The 7,050-nt window shown below is 42.8% G+C and overlaps 1 protein-coding gene across 1 annotated transcript in view; it reads left to right on the plus strand.

The window, feature by feature from the left end:
• LOC128420217 (zinc finger protein 501-like) overlaps positions 1-7,050 on the plus strand; it is a 169,167-nt gene that overhangs the window by 125,582 nt on the left and 36,535 nt on the right. The window lies entirely within an intron of this gene.

Consider the following 7,050-nt stretch of genomic DNA (forward strand, 5'->3'; position numbering starts at 1 on the left):
GATTCCCTACAGAGAGTTTTGCAAGTGTCCATCATTATAGTGAGGATTTTTGTGCAGGTGGTCAGATAAGATTTTATATTTTCAATATCCTCAGTTAAAAGCACAAGCCATTTGGTAACTGACAAATCCTCATCCTCATTTGTCTCAAGTTGGAAGCAGGAGTCTCTTGATGTTTTAGGGTTTTCCGAGGACATCTCTGCAATTTGTTTTAACATTAGTTCTTCCACTTCATGGGCTTGAGATGGTTCAGGAGAAGCTTGGGATTTAAGTCTCTGTTTTGGGAGTACTTCGATGACTGTACCAATTGTGTTTGGATTTACTTTGGGCTTTATTGGCCCTTTGTTGTGGTATTCTTCTACACAATCCTCTCTCTGCACAGCCGGCCATTCAATGCAGGAGGGAGAAGTTTCAATTTCCTGCTGGTTCTCACTCGGCTTGGCTTTACTCCTATTCTTAAAGGGCCGAGTGCTTTTTGTTTGTGCTCCCTTTAGGGTGGCTCTTTTAGAGAGGGATCTTCGATCACTCCGATAAAAGCCTGATGTTTTACAGCCACTCCTGGTCGTCACCAAATCAAAATGTTTATTCGGCTTTACGCCCATCATGAAACACAACACAACAAAACAAATCAAATAAAACAGCGGACTCGTACAAACCACAAGTAGTATAACACAGTTCACAACTCACAAGGACAGATATTAGCCGTTCATAAAAAAAAGTTTAAGATTAAGATTAAAAATTTTAGGCACTACACTAAAATCAATATCTGATGTCATTATAGAAAATTCTTATAACTATCAATAATCAGCTAACATTCCATTCCGTCTCTTGTACGAGAGGACGGCTGTTAGGAATTTAGCAACCTGTAGGGTAATATAAGGATCCACATCTTGAAGAACCCAGGCAAGCTGTAGGTCTACTGGTTTGTCAGCCATAGGCTGGATTATGGAGTTTAGTATACTAGCACGGGCTGAACTGTACAAAGGGCAGATAAACATAACATGATGTAGAGATTCAGATGTTTTCATTTCACAAGCACACATTGAAGGGACTTGGCCCTTAGTGAATCTATGTCTCAGCACGTTTCCTGGTCGTCACCATTATTTATCTTGCAAAGGTCAAGTTGGTAAGACTCTCACCTCGGCTCTTTAGCTCCGTTGGGGTTCTTTCCGGGACAATGGGATCGATTCCTGCAGTACTTCTAAAGCAGCACTGTCCTAATCCCACCGGCCTCAATTTGTTTGCCTCAATTTCTCAATTTCTTTGCCTCAATTTGTTTCAATGGGAGAAAGGGAACTTTTGTCACCAATGCAAGTTGCAGTACTTCTCCTATCAAGCTGGTGGTTGAACCATGTTCCTCCTAATAATCCAAGTTTTTAGCCAGTAGAGAAAACAGCAAGTCATTGACAGCAACAGGCTTCATCAGGCATCCGTTTTTGCAATAGGACAAATTGAGCAGTAAAACAATAAAACAATAAACTAAAAGCAAAGATAAGCGATGAGGTGATAAAGCAGCTGGTAAGACGTTAGAACTGTGAGTTTAAAACCAAGAAGTGGCTAAAAACTACTTAAAAGCTTAACTGAAAGCAGGAGAGCCTGACTAGGCTGCTGTCTCCGTCGCCATCTTGGCTCCTCCCTCTCTCTGGGTCCACGAGAGCTCTCCGTCAGCTAGGTAAGATCTAAGTGCCTGCATCTTTGTGATGTTAAAGGAGCCATGGGGCGGCCATTGAGATGCCGGCTCCAGATGGTGGATGAAAGCTACCCATGAGAAATTGCAGAGGTCTCTCAGTTTAGACTTGGAGAGACCTTTCCTCCCTCTTAGTTCCTTCCAGCTTCAGAGAACGAACTGGAGAGGGGTATCGGAGTCCTCCCTGGGGCAAAAAGGCTTCACGGAAGCCTTGTTGCCAGGAGGGTGTCCAGCCTGGATGCTTAGAGGCGTGAGTTCCCATCTCCCTTGCTTCTAAAAGGGGGTTTGCTCCGTAAATTTCACTAGGAGGTAGAAGAACAGACACAAGAAAGGGACAAAGATGGGGGGGGCAGAGAAAGGAATAGTCTATCAGCATTCAATTTATCTTGATTAAACCTTGGTCTTCTATGAACAATTGTCTACAGGTTGCCCAGTTGTTCTCCATATTCAGTCTTTTTTATGACCGAAGCCACCAGCGGGGACAGCCACCATGGAGTTAGTGGTTCTAGTAATGGTTGATGTCTAGTCCATACTTTATACAAAGCATTTCTAAGAATGTGATTGGTAAACCCTCTGTGGACTTTAGCCTTATTATAACCAAGGTAGGCATGCCACCTGAACCTGTTGCTGTAGCTTTCTAAATCCAAAATAATAATAATAAATAAATAATAAATTTTATTTATATCCCGCCCTCCCCAGCCGAAGCCGGGCTCAGGGCGGCTAACAACAATAAAACAATACAAAAGTACAACACAAACAATACTCTAAAATCATTCATTATAAAATTAATTAAATTCAAGCCACTGGCCACCATTGGGCCAGAGCTCCGCGAAGATTGCCGAGGGAGGGGGTCAGGCTGCGCCCTGGCCAAAGGCCTGGCGGAACAGCTCTGTCTTGCAGGCCCTGCGGAAAGATGTCAAGTCCCGCAGGGCCCTAGTCTCTTGTGACAGAGTGTTCCACCAGGTCGGAGCCACAGCCGAAAAAGCCCTGGCTCTAGTTGAGGCCAGCCTAACTTCTCTGTGGCCTGGGACCTTCAAGATGTTTTTATTTGAAGACCGTAAGTTTCTCTGTGGGGCATACCAGGAGAGGCGGTCCCGTAGGTACGAGGGTCCTAGGCCGTATAGGGCTTTAAAGGTTAAAACCAGCACCTTAAACCTGATCCTGTACTCCACCGGGAGCCAGTGCAGTTGATATAGCACCGGATGAATGTGATCTCGCAGCGAAGACCCCATAAGGAGTCTCGCTGCAGCATTCTGCACCCGCTGGATATTAGATCTTAGAAATATCTGTTCTTTCTAATAAAATCCAGTCTTTTATCCAGATTAGACACTCTGCATCATAGTATAATCTTAGGTTAGGAAGTGCAAACCCACCTCTTTCTCTCTTGTCCATCAGCAATTTGTATTTTATGTGGGGTTTCCTATCTTGCCAGATATACCTTATCAGGTCTTTACTCCATTCCTCAAAGCATTTAACTTAACTCCATTCCTCAAAGCATTTAACTATGATCGAGATCATTTGGAAGAGAAAAAGCATTTTCGGGAATACACTCATTTTAATTACTGAGATTCTTCCCCAAAATGACAACTTTAACCTGGTCCAAATCTCTAAATCTTTTTAAATTTCTTTCCAAGTTTTTTTTTATAATTATCATTGAAAAGATTAATGTACTTTGTTATTTCAGTTCCCAGATATTTTGCTTTTTTCACTATCTGTAAACCCAATTTCCCCTACAATATCTTTTTCTCCTAATCCCAAATATTTTTAACCATGAATTTGGTCTTTCTTCTGTTTAGCTTAAAACCAGAGACCTTGCCAAATTCTGTTATCTTTTCCAATGCTTTAGGGATACTCAACTCCAGATCTTCCACTGTTAAAATTATGTTGTCTGCAAAGGCTTTCAGCTTGAAAACTTCTTTTCCTGTCATAATCCCTTTAATTTCTTCTTCCTCTCTCAGTTCCGAGTTGAGTATTTCCAAAGTTAATCTGAATATTAGGGGAGAGAGTGGGCAGCCTTGTCTCGTGCCTTTTTCTGTGGGAATATATTCTGTTTTCCTGCTATTAATTATCAGACTGGCTTGTTGTTTCTCATAAATAGCCTTTATGCCCTTGGAGAATCACTCTCCCATTGTTGATATTACTTTTCTTAGAAATCCCCAGTCTTAGAAAATTCTCGATTATAAATCAAGAAGTAGAATGGAAAATAAAAACTTAAGGCAAAAGAATTTGCTAATAAATCTGGGGAATTATTGGCTAGGCAATTAAGAACGGAACAGAGGCTTCCCTAGCCTCGCATTCAGCCATTTCTAGCTCCAAGATTGTCTGGTTCTAGCTCCGGACCGTCTCCTGCAGGCACTGCTTGCGCTCCAGGTTCTCCTCCCTCTGACCTGTGCTTGGCTGTCCTTCAGCTCTGAGTCCAAGGCACTGCAAAGAGAGGTCAGATCCTGCAGTAGGAGCAGCAGAATGAGCTCACCATGCTCTTCTCAGGCTGCCGCTCAATCACTTGGCCTGCCCCTCCAGTTGCTGGTTGAGGGTCTTCAACTGATGGAGCTCCCCCTCCAGCTTCTCTCTCTCTCTCTTTTTTTAAATAAAATATTTATTAAAGTTTTACAAAAAGAAAAAAGAAAAAGAAAAATACAAATAAAAAACAGTTCCATCTTTCCATTACATTCTTTCATTTACCTAGTTTCCGGACCTCCTCTAACCTCCCGTTTTGTATTCCAGTTTAATTTGTCAGTTCAGCAAATCCTTCCCCTCTTTGCTTATCCTAATCTTTAATCTTAAAATAATGTAATATTGGATTTTTACTTATTAATAGTCCATTTTTTCATACTCCTTATAGCATTATAGCTAAAAACCACATAACTTTTAATCCAACATCATTCTAACATTCATTAATTTTGCAATATTTCTGTAAATAGTCTTTAAATTTCTTCCAATCTTCTTCCACCAACTCTTCTCCCTGGTCTCGGATTCTGCCGGTCATTTCTGCCACTTCCATATAGTCCATCACCTTCATCTGCCATTCTTCCAGGGTGGGTAGATCTTGTGTCTTCCAATACTTTGCGATAAGTATTCTTGCTGCTGTTGTGGCATACATTAAAAAGGTTCTGTCCTTCTTTAACACTGTTGGCCGACTATGCCCAGAAGAAAGGCCTCTGGTTTCTTCAAGAAGGTATATTTAAATACCTTTTTCAATTCATTATATATCATCTCCCAGAGAACCTTAATCCTTGGGCACGTCCACCAAAGGTGAAAGAATGTACCTTCTGTTTCTTTGCATTTCCAACATTTGTTATCGGGCAAATGATAGATTTTTGCAAGCTTGACTGGGGTCATGTACCACCTGTATATCATTTTCATAATATTCTCTCTTAAGGCATTGCATGCCGTAAACTTCATACCTGTGGTCCATAACTGTTCCCAGTCAGCAAACATAATATTATGTCCAACATCTTGTGCCCACTTAATCATAACAGATTTCACCGTTTCATCCTGAGTATTCCATTTCAACAGCAAGTTATACATCCTTAGTTTTGGGCTCTAACAGTTCTGTTTCCAATTTTGATCTTTCCACCTGGAATCCAATTTTTTTGTCCTAATTATATGCCTCCATTATTTGATAACCACCCCCCCTCCAGTTTCTCCTCCCTCTGGACCTACTGGGAAGAGTTGCTGCGATCACTAGGCCTGTGCTGTTTTGGTTTCTTGAATATAGAGTTAACTTCACTTAGTTTTTCTTTTATTGCTGTCCTGTGTTTGACTCCAGCTCCTGACACGAGTTCATGGCCTGATGTGAGAAGGAGGACATTCTCATGTTTGTCCTAAATTAACCTGCCTGCCCTGGTCTCCCTGGACTTTCCCCAAGTTCTAATATTGTGCAGCAGAGGCAGAGAAACAGCAATCCAGGTCTCGTTTCTTCCTCTCCACAACAGCCAGCGGTGACTACATTATATCCTTTATTAGGCATAGCAAACCACACATTATCAAACAGACACCGTATACAAATTGTGCAAAATACAATCTCAACACAACAAGGTTTGTCCCAGTCAGATCTTTAACTCCAGAGAAAATCAATTTACATATATAACACAAGACAACACTACCACATCACCGATCAATTAAGAACCACTAAATCTCTTTATAATGGCCCAGTCTTTCTACATGGACAGCACTCAAAAATTCAACCACTATTAAAGTAATTTGATCATTCCTGTCCGAGAGCAGGTCCTGAACCGTTGGTAGCATAGAATTGAGCCTGTTGAGTTGTAAGGCCTCTAATAATTGTCTTCTGGCATAAATGCCAAAATCACAAGAAAAGAAAATAATGCTCCAAAGTATCAGGTTCCTGTTTACTACATTTGCAGAGACGCTCTGGTTTTGGGAGAGCTACCCTAACCATTCAGGGACTACCCTGACCATTCAGGGAGAAGATGGTGCTGATGTGGTCTGAAATATAGTCAGCAGAGGAGGCATCATCAGAAAGACCTGAGCCACAGGGTACCGTCCACCTCTGGGATGTCCTGTAATTTTGGTTTTGTCACACCCCCCCCCCCCCGCACAGGGTCCCTTCCAGGTGTTCTGGACAACCACACCTCCTCCTCAGCCCCATCATTATATGGTTGTGCTTGCTGGAGGGTGTCATGGGGCTTGACTTAGACCCATAGCTGTCAACTGTCCCTTATTTGGCGGGAAACTCCCTTATCCCAGCGCTGTGTCCCGCTGCTGTCCCTTATTGAGGATGTCCCTTAAATTTCCCGGGTTTCAAAGGAAGCAGCTCCTCTCCCTCCCTCCCTGCCGGCCAGGGAGGAGGGAGGCTCCAACTGTGTTGCTTGGCTGCGTTGCTCACCCAATAAGGAGTCTAAGAACGACTGGGGGGTGGAGCTTGCATGCCTTGTGCCGATCAAATCGGCCGCGTTGCCTGGGGACTCGCCTTTGCTCAGTGCTTCCCAGCAGAGAGGTGAGGGTGGTTTTCCTTGCTGCATCCCCTTTGCCGGGTTGCTGCGCTGTGGGAACCACCGCTTGAGGCTTCGTTTGGCTGCTGGTTGACTAAAATCCCTTATTTTGGCTGCGGATCCCTTATTTTTGAGGTTGCTGGCCCCTTATTTTCAAATCTGTAAGTTGACAGCTATGCTTAGACCTTGAAACTTCCATTCCAAAAGTCCGGAAATCTCATCTGTGCGGCTTCATTCCATGGTTTATAGCACACTGGCCACTAACTCCCAGGTATCACCAGTAATGTTTAGTGTGTTGAGCTACTTCACCAACACAGAGTGTGTGCAGTGAATGGGGTGTAGAAATAAGAAAGCTGTTCAAGTCTTTGCAGATGACTTGGTACTAACAATAGAACCACCATTATCCCATGT

This window comes from Podarcis raffonei, chromosome 8 (assembly GCF_027172205.1).
Source record: "Podarcis raffonei isolate rPodRaf1 chromosome 8, rPodRaf1.pri, whole genome shotgun sequence".
NCBI lineage: Eukaryota > Metazoa > Chordata > Lepidosauria > Squamata > Lacertidae > Podarcis > Podarcis raffonei.